The sequence below is a fragment of the Podarcis filfolensis genome (assembly GCF_964270895.1).
Source record: "Podarcis filfolensis genome assembly, chromosome: 1".
NCBI lineage: Eukaryota > Metazoa > Chordata > Lepidosauria > Squamata > Lacertidae > Podarcis > Podarcis filfolensis.
Window position 1 is genome coordinate 94,288,624 of NC_139604.1, and position 15,292 is coordinate 94,303,915.

General features: G+C 47.8%; 1 long non-coding RNA gene across 1 annotated transcript; it reads right to left on the reverse strand.

Annotated features, from left to right (window-relative positions):
• Nucleotides 1–9,220: 9,220 nt before the first annotated feature.
• Nucleotides 9,221–15,067, reverse strand: LOC310766613. Its single transcript, XR_014550281.1, has 2 exons — nucleotides 14,453–15,067; nucleotides 9,221–10,836 (listed from the first exon to the last, which is right to left on the reverse strand). It is a non-coding gene; the product is annotated as an uncharacterized lncRNA (long non-coding RNA).
• Nucleotides 15,068–15,292: the final 225 nt, after the last annotated feature.

Consider the following 15,292-nt stretch of genomic DNA (forward strand, 5'->3'; position numbering starts at 1 on the left):
TGTCCCTTGAAGCCCTTGTTTATTTGTTGCATTTATATCCTTGCTTTTCCTCTAAGGAGCTCAAGATGGTGCACACAGCTTTCTTCCTTCTCATTTAATCCCCACAACGACCCTGTAGTGCAGGTTAGGCTGAGTGCCAGTGACTGGCCCTAGGTCACCCAGTAGGCATCAGGTCCTCATGGGGATTTGAACCCTGGTCTCCCACATCCTTGTTGTTGTTGTTTAGTCGTTTAGTCGTGTCCAACTCTTCGTGACCCCATGGACCAGAGCACACCAGGCACTCCTGTCTTCCACTGTCTCCCGCAGTTTGGTCAAACTCATGCTGGTAGCTTTGCGAACACTATCCAACCATCTCGTCCTCTGTCCTCCCCTTCTCCTTGTGCCCTCAATCTTTCCCAACATCAGGGTCTTTTCCAGGAAGTCTTCTCTTCTCATGAGGTGACCAAAGTACTGGAGCCTCAGCTTCACAATCTGTCCTTCCAGGGCTGATTTCCTTCAGAATGGATAGGTTTGAGCTTCTTGCAGTCCGTGGGACTCTCAAGAGTCTCCTCCAGCACCATAATTCAAAAGCATCAATTCTTCGCCGATCAGCCTTCTTTATAGTCCAGCTTTCACTTCCCACATCTTAGTCCAACGCTTTAACCACTACACAAAACGGGCTTTCTAATGTGTCTCCTCCTGGAAGAGGAGAAGTGATACCCTGGAACAGGTTGCTTGGTCCCTCCCCATTCTTTGCAATTACCACCCCCTCCGGCTGCTACGAACTGATTCCTTCCCCTTCACCCCCGGTTGGGCTTTTTGAAATACAAGCCCTCCAAGTGTCCTTGTTTTCCAGGGACAGTCCTGGATTTACAGAAGCCATCCGAGTTTCTGATTTGATCCTGGAATGTCCCGCTTTTCCTTAGGACGTCCCTATTTTCATCAGAGAAATGTGGGCATGGAGTTATGTGACCCTCGAGCCAAGGAGATAAATAACTATACAACCTTTAGAAGACATCTGAAAGTGGCTCTGTATAGGGAAGTTTTTAATGTTCAATGCTTAACTTTGTTTTTATATATGATTGAAGCCACCCAGAGTGGGTGAGGTATAAACAAAAGGAGAAGCCAGGCCAAGGAAAAAATGATGGGCAGAAGTCCTTTGTGGAGGGAGCTATCAGTTGCGACTTGCTCGGCTGATGTGCTGTGTTTATTCAATGAAATACCATAGGAGTTCCCTTTCAAAACAGGGCAGAGAAATAGCCCAGAGGCAGCTGTGAGGGCCAAGCCTGCTAAGCCAAAAGTCCAGCAGTCGGGTACAAGCAGTTTGAATCAACTCTCCAAAGGACCAGGGAGAGAGGGGGAGAGAGAAAGTGGAGTTAACCATATGGTGAAAATAATACACTTTCTCCCTGGTGGAGCAGAACAAAGAACAGCAAAGTTGCTCGTTCTGTTGCAGAAAGGTCTGCCCTTCGTACTAAGTGCTACTGTTGGGCTTCACAGCCAGTCGCTCTGGAAATCAATAATTCTCCGTGAACAAAAGGTTGATCCTCATCATCACTGCAAAAGGATGCTTTTCCCGAGGATTCAAAGCATTCTTATCTGCTGTTCTTTGTTAAAATAAAGAAAAGGGAAGGGGGAGAGGTCTGGAGTCAAGAAGGCTCCGAAGTTTGCGATCATTAAATCCCAGCCCATCTCCACAATCTAAACACAAGGAAGGCAAGTGAGGACAGAGACTTCCTCCGCTGTTTCAGAAGCGCCGAAGCGCCGGCTGCTCCTGCTGCATACTCTATCAAGGCACACACAAAGGAGCCGAGCAAAAGGCCAATTAAGACAAAGCACTCCTCCGGTTCTTGGGGAGTTTCTTATCGGATGTACTTTGTGCCAAATGGGATGCGTGCCTGCCTCTTTAGAAGTATTGGAAATGACTCAAACCCAGGAATGAGATAACTGGAGACTAGAAAGTACAAGCACTTGCACTAGATGGGGGGCGGGGTGGACTTTTTCAACCCAAGAGGCCACATTCCCTTCTGAACAACCTCCCAGGTGGGCAGGGCCAGAGGTGAAAGTGAGCAGAACAACACAGGTAAACTTTACCTTTGCAGAGTATGCTATTTTCTACACTTACTCATACTAATTGGGTGTATGATGTGTTAGGAGAAGGGTAGCACCTCTGGTGGGGCATGTTGTGCTCCTTCTGGGGTAGTTTGTCCACCTTTGGTCCCCACCCCGCACTCAGCTCTCACCTGTGGCATGTGACAGCCATCACGCCCCGAGAAACAGCTTCCAGGTGAGGGAAGCTGATGGGTCTGGAGCCCTCAGTGAGTTAGGGACTTCCCCTGCATGCAAAGGCAGGCTCCTGCAGATTGAGTAAACAAGAGCAATAGGGGGTCCAATGGTCAAGAAGGTGGTTTCTGCGCATGCTGTAGAGGGAAGTGAGGAGCAGGTGGGGCTCATCAACCTGGGAATGTAGCCCATCTAGGAGAAGGAAAACTCTGATCCTAAACCTTCCATGCTTCATGAGAAGAAATGGCTAAGGAGTGAACCCCACACAAATCCAGAGTGGAGTCCCTAAGATGGTTGGATGGTGCCTTGTATGCCTCCTTCCAGCAACTCCTGCAGCCAAGCTAGTGACAAACATATTGTAAGGCCGAGAGAGGGGTCTTATCATCTGGACAGCCCAGGACCTCCATACACACTGCCTTGGCTTGCACCCTGAGGAGCTCCCTTTGGTGCTAACACAGAGGTCTGTCTTCGCCCCCAGAAGTGCACTCCATTGTCTCTCGAGACAGATGGATTCCAATAAACATACTCATGTACCCCTCTCTATCCTCTGAAGCATTACCAGAGATTAGGGACATATTCCAGCCAGACAAAAAGCTCTCAAGGAGGGTGCAGAGCAGGACCAGACTAGGGTCTGGCTCAGGAGGATGTGTGGCCTGGGGAGAGCCAGAAAGAGAGGCCTAGAGGACTGATTTGGCTTCCAGGCCTGGCCTGGCCTGAGGTTTCCTACCCCTGTAGTCTAGAATTATGCTTCTGTCTTTTCTCCCACCAATTCTACAACCAAGACCTAATGCAGGAAGGAAACAGGGAAGAGGCCACAACTCGGGGGCAGAGCACCTGCTTGGCATGCAGAAGGTTCCAGGCTCATTTCCCAGGATCTCCAGGTAGGGGGAATCTCTGAAGCTTGGAGAGCCACTGCCAGTCAGTGTAGACAGCATTGAGTTAGAAGGATCAAAGGACTGACACAGTTCAGCTTCCTATGTTCCTAAGACAAAAGTCTTCAAATTGTGAAAACTCACTTTATATCTGTAGCATGTATGGCAAGTGCAAAACTCTCAGTGTGGGGGTTAATATCTCAGCAGAGTGAAGAAATAAGTAACAGAAGAGACACATAAAAATGCAGTAAGAACTGTGCTGGCTGAGACCAGGTGGTTTATCTGTGTCCTACAGTGTCCAGCCAGATGCCTCTAGGAAGCCCACAAACATGAAGGCAGCAGATCTCTCTCTTTCTCGTCTCCAGCAGGGAGCAGTCAATATGCTACACCCTCTGAAGCTGGAGGCTGCATGTAACCACTGACATACAAAAGACTTCTTTTCCCACCAAGTTGTCTAAGATGCTTTCAAAGACATCTAACCACATCCCTATCTCTTGGCAGCAAATGCTGTAGTTTCAACTGCAGTGTTTCAGAAAAGCCCTGTTCCGATGTGAACCAGTCTGGGACCCTGGCCTCCTGCTGCGTAATAGATGTCCTTGGTTTTGTCTCTTAGCCACTTTCCCAGTTTAATCACCTCCAGTGGCGTAGCGTGGGTTGTCAGCACCCGGGGCAAGGCAAGTAATTTACGCCCCCTAACCCGTGGATTTGCGCCCCCTAACCCGTGGATTTGCGCCCCCTAACCCATTGATTTGCCCTAACCCCAGATGTTGCACCCGGTGCGGTCCGCCCCCCCTGCACCCCCCACGCTACGCCACTGATCACCTCCCCCCTTTATAGCAGCCCAACTAGTCTGAATTGCATGGCTGTTTCATAACAGAAATTTTGTGTCATTTAAAACAGTGGAGATGTACTATGAATAGATGTTTCCCAAGACTCTACTCAAGGATGAATTTTGAGATATCCTAGCGGTTGGTTTCTTCTTTGAAATTCCTGCTGGCTGCATTAGGTATTGCAACAGCCTACATTTTTAGAGGAATTATCAGTGCCTTCTGCTGCCACCTGCTGGACCAAGTTGCCTGTTTTTCAATGCTACTCTTCATTTTTTCCCTTTTTCTACACTCTTAATTTTTGTTCCTTTGCAGAGCAAACAAGCAACTCCGGCTTGCTGATGGCATCTTTTGGTTAACTGTGAGCCATGTCAAAGGATTCAGATTTCCCTGTCTTTCTTTGGAAGACATTTTGAACTCGGCAGTACCTTTGTTATTTTGTCTGGGGTACTGTTTTCTTGCAGTTGCTGTTGCTGTTTGTTAATGTGTATAAATGTGGTTGGTTGGCTGCATCTCATCTCATCTCGCCCCCCCCCCCCCGTGTGTGTAGTAAAGGAATGAGACAGGTACCCAGACATGCAAACAACTGGGGTCCCCTGGTTCCTAATCCCTGCACTAAATAGCTGTGTTTTGAAAAAGCAGAAATTAGCAGGAGAAAAGGAAACAAACCGTTGGGCCCATTATTGAGTAAAATAAAAAGCATGAAAGCACCAATATTGTCCACAAAAAAGAAAACAAAAACAAATTAACACCACCGAGGAAGTTTTGCAGCACTCCAGCAGACCCCAACGTCAGCTCCACGTTGGGGAGACTCCTTGCAAGTGAGCAAGAGCGGGCAAGAGGTCAGAGAAAGCAGTATCTGTGCATTTTTCAGCAGTACCACATCATTCAGTCCCACTGCCCTGAGGATGTGGTAACAGTGCTGCACCTTATCCTAAAAGGTACTTATTTTCTTTTTCAAAATAAAAAGTTTTTTAAGAGAGAGAGAGAGAGAGAGAGAGATAAACCAGCCTACCACATCTTATTGATGTATGTTCTAAACTGCATACATAGTTTAATAAAGAGGTTGCAGCAACTTCCTGTACCTACTATCCCAGCAAAGTGAATGCCAATTGTTTGGAAATATATCAAGATCTTCTTTGTTTGGTGACTCATCACCACAATAGAGAAATAAAATCTTGTTAACCGTCTTAATCAAAACAGATGACTCACATGCCACAAGTTAGGCCACATTTCTTTGGAATCAGGGGGTGGGGGAGTTTCTGAGTCTCAGCCAAACCCACTTTTCCTTTCAGCTGAGCAAAACTGAGCAGCAGTTGCTAAATTGTGAGGTTGAAGTTCTCAGTTTCTTATTCCCACAAACGTTTGAAACAGAGCCGAATAAGGGGCATCAATAAGGAACTGAAATTTGTCCACCACGTGATAAATATGAGCATATACCTCATCAAGTTTCACTGCTTGCAATTGCTGCAGAAAATATCCAGTTGATTTGGAACGAAATGTGTGCCATTTGCAAAGGTGACACAACAATTTGAACAAATTTAAATTGTGAGGTTGATTTAAATTTTGATTTCATTTTAATTGTAGATTATATCACAGAATCATAGGATTGTAGACTTGGGATACCAAGCGTCATCTAGTCCAACCCCATGCAATGCAGGAATTACAACTAAAGAATCCCTGACAGATGGCCATCAAACCTCTATTTAAAAACCTCCAATGAATGAGGTTTCACTGTCAGAGTTCTTCCTTAAGTTTAGTAGGAATCTCCTTTCTTGCAATAGGAATCCATTAGTTTGGGTCCTACATTCTGTAGCAGCAAAACAAGCTTGCTCCATCTTCCATGTGACAGCCCTTCAGATATTTGAAGACAGCTATCACATCACCTCTCAGTCTTCTCTCCTCCACGCTAAACATAACCAGCACTATCAACTGTTGCTTGTGAGGCTTCGTTTGTTTTATTTTATTGTACTTGCCATGGCCTCTGGCTACAAGCAATAAATATTTATCATACCACACTCTGTATCATTTCCCCTTCAGATCCACAATTCCAATTAAAACTGCCACTTTTTGCAACATTCTTTGACATCTTTGGTAGCCTATTTTGCATGCAGCAACACTATTCACAGGTTTCAGCTTTTATAACTAGGTGAGGAAGTGAATTCGTATGCAACTAATTATCTAAAATGCCCCTTTGAAGCATAAATTGCATTGTGTTTGAACTGTCCCACTGCAACCTGCTTTCGGTGTAGCAGAATCATGTATCCTAACGTGTGTGCCTTAGACTACCAATTTCAAAAGCTCTCTTAACATCAAGAAGAAACCAGTTCTGTCTCATAACACTCTTTGATCAAGAGCCACAAGCATTTTGTCTGCAGAGTGTGACAAAGCAGTTGTAGAGAGAGAGAGATTTCGATGTCAGACTGTTTTCGGGTTCTTCCTCCTCCTCCTTCTTTTTACAGTTTGCGCATATTTTACTGCACCCTGAGTTTGACAGCAAGGCAAGGCTACATTAGCAGAGGGTGCCAAATTGGATGTGTTTTTAAATGCAACTTTCTCTTCATGTCCCCTTTTTATTATTTAACAAAATTCATATAACACAAGATTGTAGCGAAATCCCTAAGCAGTTTACAACAAGTATTAAAATTATCAACAAAAACAATAAAAGACAATAAAAATTAACACTAAAAGAAATTAAAACACGACAACAAATTTTAAAAGGGGTAAATCAGAACAACCAAAGGCCTGGTTAAAGAGGAACATTTAAAGGTGTATAACGAAGGCGCCAGGCAAATATTCCTGGGGAGAGCATTCCACAGATGGGGAGCCACTGCAGAGAAGGCCTGTTCTTGTGTTGCCATCCTCTGGACCCCTTGTGGAGGAGGCACATGAAGAAGGGCCTTAGAAGATGATCTCAGGGTCCAGGTAGGTTCATATGGAAAGAGGCGGTCCTTGAGGTGTTGCGGTCCGGAGACTTTTAAGGCTTTATAGGTCAAAACCAGCACTTTGAATTGGGCCCAGAAACTAATTGGTAGCCAGTGCAGTCGGACCAGGATCAGTGTAATACGCTCAAACCGTCTTGCTCCGGTGATCAACCTGGCCGGTGAGCAAAATATGCCTTCTTTGCTGCCTTCACTGCCACTAGGTAGGCTTGATAATGAGCCCTTACCAGTGTTCGGTTGCATTCATTCAGATCTTTCCTCCACAAGCTGTCTCCCAGCTTGTTTCCTTGCCCTAAGCTCTGGAGTGTATCAGGGGGCCAATGGGGTTCCACAAGTGGGAGAGGGTGCTCAGGGGCAATCGTGTCAATAGCCCGAGCCATTTGGGTGTTCCAGAGGTTGACCAGGGCTTCGACAGGAGCACCAGTCATACCAGCCGGAACCCCCCCCCCGAGCCGTTTGGAATCCCACTGGATCCATCAGCCTCTGAGGGCAGACCTTCCTAATAGGTCCCTCGCCTCTGCAGAGGGGAAAAGGTGCTGACATCCTAAATCTCAGCAGGCAGTGATCTGATTGGTGTCAATGCCCTCCACCTTCAAATCACCCTCTTCCTGCCCAGTCGAGAAAACAAGGACCAGAGTGTGGCCTGTCATGTGAGTTGGGCCAGTGACATGTTGGGACAGCCCCATGGTTGTCATGGTGGCCATGAAGTCCTGAGCCGACCCAGAGCCAGCTGCATCAGCATGGATGTTGAAATCTCCCAGAACCAACAGTCTGGGAGTCTTCAGCACCGCCTCATAGACCATCTCTGTCAGCTCAGGCAGAGAGACTGCTGGGCAGCGAGGCGGGCGGTAAACCAGCAGAATCCTTAATCTGTCCCGATTGCCCAATGCCAGGAACACACACGCTAGGTCCCCCCCCCCAACTGGACAGAGAGCCTGGAGATAGAGATAGAATCTCCATAAACTACAGCAACTCCGCTTCCCCAACCCTCAAGTCTGGCCTGATGCTGCAAGGAGTACCCAGGTGGGCACAGCTGGGTGAGACCAACTCCACCCTGTTCACCCACCCAGGTTTCAGTGATACATGCCAGATCAGCCTCCTCATCCATAATCAGATCATGGATGAGGGAGATTTTATTCTGGGCCGACCTGGCATTCAACAGTAGCAGGACCCGAGGCCTGGCTGATATGACAATTCCTCAACCACAATTCCTCAGGTTGGAGTATGGGTTGGAACACTGCACAGTCACTGGGCCACGTGCCCCATACCCGGCCTGTCCCTCCTCCCACGCCATAGCTCCCCCTACCCAAAACCACTGTAATTGGGCCTTCCCCTGCTCTCCCCGCTCGTCTTTTCCCAGGCATATCCCACCAAGTACCCTTGCAGCTCAATTTAAAAACAATTTAAATGCTTTAAAAAAGAATATAAAAGAATATAAAAACAATTTAAAAGAAGAAGCCCTCTCTGCTGAGCAGCAGCAGTAGTGCTTCTATAAACCCTGCTGAGAGCCTGAGGGCCCTGATCCTGCCTCTGTCTATCTGGCCCAGGGCGGGGCCTGACAGAGAACCAAAAAAGATATTGATAGGAATTGGAGTACAATCAAATTCTTGTGCAAATCAATTCACATTTGTTGTGGCCTTTAAGTTCATGATGTGAACAGTTAGAGAATTAACTGTATTTCCCTACAATAATGAAAATGCATTTGGACAGCTGAACAGGGAGCATAAGATATTTAAAAAACAATAACAAAATTGTTTCCTAAGAAGTAACCATGAATTCACAACTGGGTTCAATTTCAATTTTTGCTTTTCTTGGGCTTTCCAGATCCTCTGGTCAACTTCTTACTTTTAGTTTGTACACATGGGAGCTAAGTCAGTATCTGTAAACCGGTCACCTCAGTTTGCTGCAACAGAGAAGAGAGAGAGAAGCAATAAAACCTGTTGTACACAGACTGTTTTTGATTTTTATATTCCAGGAAACAGCATCCCCAGCAAGGTTAGTCAAGGTTTCAGGCCAGAGACAGCATAGGATTCCCATGAACTGTGTTTCGGTTCCCTGTCTTATAAAAGGGGACTCGGCATCAAAGCTTGGGCTCTGCATAGGAAACTTTTTGTCTCTGTCTTCTTGGCCATGTTGGAGGTGCTTCCAGAGGGATAGAGTTGGTCAAATCTTTCAGGACCTTGTGCTCTGTGAAGAGTCAGGGATTTGTTATAAGAAAAACTGCTCCCTTTCCTTTATGGGGTATTCCAGAGCCCATATAGAGTCCTTAAGTGGGTTCCCTATTGGCAGGAGAAAATAACATAGGCCAACCATAGTATATTGAGAAGCAAAGCGGCTCGTAAGCCTGATCTTTATTAAAGAAACAGTTGCAACAGCGTCCCCACTCACCACACGCTAGAAGAGAGCTCACTAGGCTTCTAGCTGGGTTGATAATTAACTGTTGATGTTCTCTGCTAGCCTTCACATAAGTTGCTCATTCATTACATGCCATTATAAAAATGCTTCTTCCTGCCCATGCATTCATTGCCTGACTTAAATGACAAGGAAAAACATCCCTTCAAGAGGCTGCAGGAACTGCTTCATCAGATGTGTAATTGTGTTTTGCTTGCAGCTAACACAAAAAGCTCACATATAGATTCATAATGCTTTAAACTCCAAAGCAGAGAAAAATAGCATGCATCAGAACTATGACATAGTCATATGTTCTTTGCAGGTAGAATAGCCAAAGAGGGGGAAAACACAGCTCTGACTGGCTCTTTGGTGGCCTGTCCATGTCAACTGCCAACCTAGCAGTTCAAAAGCACACCAGTGCAAGTAGATAAATACGGTAGGTACCGCAGCGGCAGGAAGGTAAACGGCGTTTCCGTGCACTCTGGCACTTGTCACGATGTCCCATTGTGCCAGAAGTGGTTTAGTCATGCTGGCCACATGACCCGGAAAGCTGTCTGTGGACAAACACTGGATCCCTTGGCCTGAAGAGAGATGAGCACCACACCCCATAGTCGCCTTTGACTGGACTTAACCATCCAGGGGTCCTTCACCTTTACCTTTTACCATGTCAACTAGTTCCCCAGTGTCCATGGCATAGCGCCCATCTGGAATTTCTGTATTTGTTGACAATCATATTGTATGATTTTTAGCTTGCCAATTCTGAGATGGAAATAATTTCACTGATACTGGCACAAAGATGCAAGCTGCCCAATGTCTTTGTATTTCACAACCATCCTGTGATCCTAGCCATGTGGTCCTGCACGGTAACGCTCTACAAGTAGGCAGTAAGATCTGGTGTCACTTGTCACATGATTCTTCCTGACATGGGGTCATTATGCTAGTAGTACCACTTCTGCTTGCGCAGCGAAACTTCCCCACCCTCTCTTCCTGCATGCAACAACCCCAATCCACTCTAGGGGGTTCTCCCAACCCTGTGGAGCAGACTTCGGAGAGGGGGGGTGGGGAGGAGGCAGAAGAGGAGACATTCAGTTGCTTGAAAGGAAGTCATTTTGTGGGTGTATTGACTTCCCTGGATACAACCCATGGAAATTCCCCATGACATGGGAAGAAGCCACATGAGAAGCCATGCTTGACATAAGACCTAGAAAGCTGCCACTGTGAAGCAACCCTCCATGTGAATAAAGTAAGATGTAGACCAGTCTTTAGATGAAGACAGGTGGGCTGTGACTATGTACAATCATATAGGCTAGGAGCTGGTCAACATGGTGCTCCCCAGATATAGTTAAACTACAACTCCCATCAGTCCCAGTCAGAATGGCGAATTGATTGTAGTCCATCAACATATGGAAGGCACTGTGTTGTCTACTCATAATATAACCCAACTACCTGCTGGAGAGGATTTCATTAGAAACATTTGTGAATGTTCATTCATGTGTTGTTGTTTTAAACAAAATCATCCAGGCAAGCCTTAAATGCATTTGCCTGTTGAGGGGGCTCAGAACTTACAGGGTTAAGAGTTCTGAGTGATGACGCCTCACATTCTGAGGGCGGGCATAGAACACTGGGAGTGGCCAGTATCTCTGAGAGAGAGAGAGAAAGACGCACACGGAGAGAGCCGACATGAGTTGCGTCTCACCGGGAAGATTTACGATGTGTTGATCTGTGTGAGAATAAAGACTTTAAGATAAGGAGAGCTGCGTGTCAGCCTGAGTTATTGCTACCACACGACAGAACGTTTCAAGCTTCTACATCCGCTGTGTTTACTCTGCTGGAGTCAAAGGTCTTCGGAAGGGCCAGCTGATGAGGCGCAGGGAAGTGTGCCGGACCCCTGGACTAAATTGACTCCCACTTGCAATAGGTTATGGAGATCAGCAATAAAGATAAGCAACGTTCGTGCGTGTGAGAGGGCTGCAGCCAAAGGCCAGCAAGGAGAAGCTGGTGCCAGCAGAAGCGAAGGGAGCTCGCTGGGAAAGTGAAAGCTGCAGGCAGAATCGGCTGAGGAGCAGCCAGAGGCCAGCTAAGGCGTAGCTGGTGCCAGCCAGGAGTTCGCTGGGAGGATCTGATCTGCCTGACCGGGAGGTACCTGTAAGTAAGCTGGGCCCCCGGGGAGAGATGGCAGACAGCCAGAAGTCGTCAATCCCTGTTGATAAGGTGGACGGGAGCAAGCCCTGGGCCGAGAGAAGGCAGGCACTGAATAAAGCAGTGGGAGCCAGGCCCAGAGAGGGGGCTGAGAATTGCTCTGAGGAAGCACCATGCCCAAGAAGCCCAGAGGGGGCTGGAGGCCCAGAGGGGGCCAGATGCTGCACAGAAGCTGGGGAACGCCCAGGAAGTCCAGGAGGGGCTGTGGGACGCCCTGGAAGCCCAAAGTGGGCTGAAGCCGTGTCTGAAAGCTGCTGCGATGCTTTGACACGCCAGAGAGATGAGCAGCCGTGTGCTGGGAAGCTGCTGAAAGCTGGAAAGAGGAAAGCAGTGGCAAGCTGTTCCTCTGGAGGCTTTGCACCAGAGTTTGGGGGTGCAGGCCAGAAAGGCCATTCCAAGGGTCTTGAGAGTGCCCAGGCTGTTTGGCAGGAGCTGGAAGGGGTTTGCAGAGAAACCACAGCAGAAGCCAAAAGCCATTTTCCCAACGGCAGAAAAGCCTCAAGGAGGAGGGCTGCTGGAAAGGTTGGGGGGGCAGACAAGACCAAAGGCCAGTTTGCAAAGTTTTCCACTCGGAGATGTTTTGCTTGCAGTTCTCCGGAGCACCTGCGCCGAAGCTGTCCACAGCGAGACAAAGGGCAGGAAGGTCCCAAGGACATTTCCCATGGGAACCAGGCGGGTTTCCATGGCAACAGCGCAGGCAGGCGTGAGAAACAAGAGACGTTGACTGCTTCGATGGCTATTGTGGAAAACACCACCTGCAACGAGAGCTCCAAGGTCGGGAGGAGCAGGAAGTCAGTTGCTAAGGCAACAAAGAAGGACAACTCCAGGGGGGGGAGAGTCCTACGTTGGGTTGTTGACTCAGCTGCGAATGCCCATCTGGTCACAGCGCCACCTGATGGACAAATGTGGAACTGCAAAGCTGTTTCAACTGAGAAAACTGTTAGATTTGCTACAGGTTCACAGGGCCGTGTAACCCATATTTCTAATGTGTTTGTCCCTTTTTTACAGGCTGAATTGAAGGTTTATGTTCTCCCTGAGTTAAAACATAGCCTGCTGTCTGTACCTTCTCTTTTGCAGGAGGGATATTCCGTGAGTTTTGAAAAAAATGTTTGTACAATTTCCAGAGATGGGAAGGAGCTCGTAAGTGTTGAGAGAAATCAGAACAACCTCTTTGTTCTGGAATCACCTCTAGAGGGTGAGGGGAAAGCCACTGACCACACTCATGTGTCGTGTGCTTGCGTGTGGCACAAGAGAATGTCACATGGGTCCTGTGAGGACGTCCAGATGTTATCAGAGTGCACCAAAGGTTGCAAGGTAAAAGAGTGTGGTAAACCTTTGAATTGCAAGGCTTGCAGGAAAGCCAGAAACAAGGGATTTGATGATCCCAGAGTGGAGAGGGTGACCACAAGGCCTTTTGAGCTTGTGCATGCAGACCTTGTAGGTATGCCACAGCCAAGTCTGGGCAAGGCCAAGTGGCTGATGGTGCTGACAGATGATTTTAGCAGGAACGCATGGGCTTTCACGCTGAAAGCTAAGGAGGTAGCAGCGCAACTGATCAAAGATTGGGTTGCGGAGGTGGAACAGAGGTTCTCCACCAAGGTGCAAGGTTTCCAGTTTGACCGTGGTTCAGAGGTCACTGGGTCTGCTCTAAAGGGTTTCTTTCGCCAGAGGGGGATACGTCACAAGGTGACTTCTCCTCAGAAGAGTGGCGTGGCAGAGCTTAGGAGTAAAGCTCTGGTCCGAGCATCCGAGATCTTACTGGATGACTCTGGTTTGCCTCACAGTTTTTGGGGGGAGGCGGTAAAAACGGCCAATTTCTCGATGAACAGGTGCTACAATGCAGTGGTAGGTGACACCCCGTATTTCCTGCTTCATCGGCAGAAGCCGCTTGTGCATTTCTTTCGCACTTTTGGTTGCAGGGCCATGGTGCCTGTACCAAAGTGTTTGCAGCAAGAAGGTGGTCCAAGGTACCAGGAAATGATCTTCTGTGGGTATGAACCCGCGACAAAAGGGTGGAGGTTTGCGTACCCAGAAGGTGATCAGACCAAGCTTCTGGTCAGTAAGCATGCTGAGTTCAAAGAGCAGCAGGGAAATAGGTCAAGGCTCAAAGTCAGCCATGACACTGTCTCAGATTGTCTGTCTGAATCCGAATCTGAGCAGGAGGGAGAGCCAGGTAATGGTGACCTGGTCGATGATCAGGATCAGGACCAGGGGGAGGCGTCTCCACAGGTTGTGAAAGGAGTGTCCAAGAGTGAGCCCTCATCTCCTGTGCGCATAATGGAGAAAGCTCACAGAAGTGTCAAGTCAGAGGGGGAGTCTTCTGATGAGGAAGACGCACAAGCTGGCCCCAGTGGGTCAGGAGAAGAATCCCAGTTTGTGCCCAGGCGGTCTTCAAGGGCAACAAAGGGAATTCCACCTGAGAGGTTTCAGGTCACAAATGCGTGGGTTGGTTTCGCACAGTGCGAACCTGAGATTTGTGAGGTTCAACAGGTGCCTAACAATGATGCCAGGAAGGGGCGGAAGGCAATGGGGAAGGTGTTGAACACTCAGAAGTCCTCTCAGAACGTGATTCGAGAGGGGGTGTTGAGGGGGCTCAGAACTTACAGGGTTAAGAGTTCTGAGTGATGACGCCTCACATTCTGAGGGCGGGCATAGAACACTGGGAGTGGCCAGTATCTCTGAGAGAGAGAGAGAAAGACGCACACGGAGAGAGCCGACATGAGTTGCGTCTCACCGGGAAGATTTACGATGTGTTGATCTGTGTGAGAATAAAGACTTTAAGATAAGGAGAGCTGCGTGTCAGCCTGAGTTATTGCTACCACACGACAGAACGTTTCAAGCTTCTACATCCGCTGTGTTTACTCTGCTGGAGTCAAAGGTCTTCGGAAGGGCCAGCTGATGAGGCGCAGGGAAGTGTGCCGGACCCCTGGACTAAATTGACTCCCACTTCCAATATTGCCCTCCAAAAATACCTAGGCATGAAATTCAGCTAAATCTGGCCAGGTGTCAGCTAGACTTCATTGGATATGTGGGAGTCACAAGTGTGAAGAAATACACAAGACGGTAACTTAGAGCAAATTTAAATGTGCAGAAAGCACCAATCCCAATGGTATCTAGTGCCCACTGGGGCTGATAGGGGAAAAGGCAGGCAAGCCAACAGTAGATGGAGACCATAGAGTTCTTCCCACTCCTGTTCATCCTCTCTCCCATCTACTAACAACCAGCACCATCTCCTGAACCAGTTGAAAGAAAGGAGGCAGACAGGTGGAGGCTGGCTGAGGGCAGATTGAGTTTGGTGAAGAAATGCCTCATTGGCCTTAATGGACCAGGATGATTCCCAACTCAGTACTCAGCCTGCATCCTTCATTATAAGCCCAGACGCAGAACCATTAATACATATCCATGTTTGATGCCCGAAAAGTCATGCTTCTATGTAGCAAGAAGTGCCTTCCATCAACTGAGTAGGGCTGGACTGTAGGTGGTTGTGACTAAGGGCTCAGCCAAATTTCCTCTTGCGCCACGTTTCTAGGCACAGGTCCATGCTTTCAAGCGCCATGTCCGAGCACTTTTTCTCTTGCCCTAAGCATATCCAATAGGGTGGAAGATCAGACACGTGGATTTGAAAAGAAACTTCTAGATAAAGATGAGTGGGTTCCTTGGAATAATGAAACTGGGTACTTTCTCTATGACCTTCCTGCAGATGCATCAGTCTGGTCTGATGATTATCTGCTGGAATTAATATAAGCCCAGTGAGTCATTCACTGGGATTTGTTTGCCTTGCCTTCAGATCCCAGTGCTG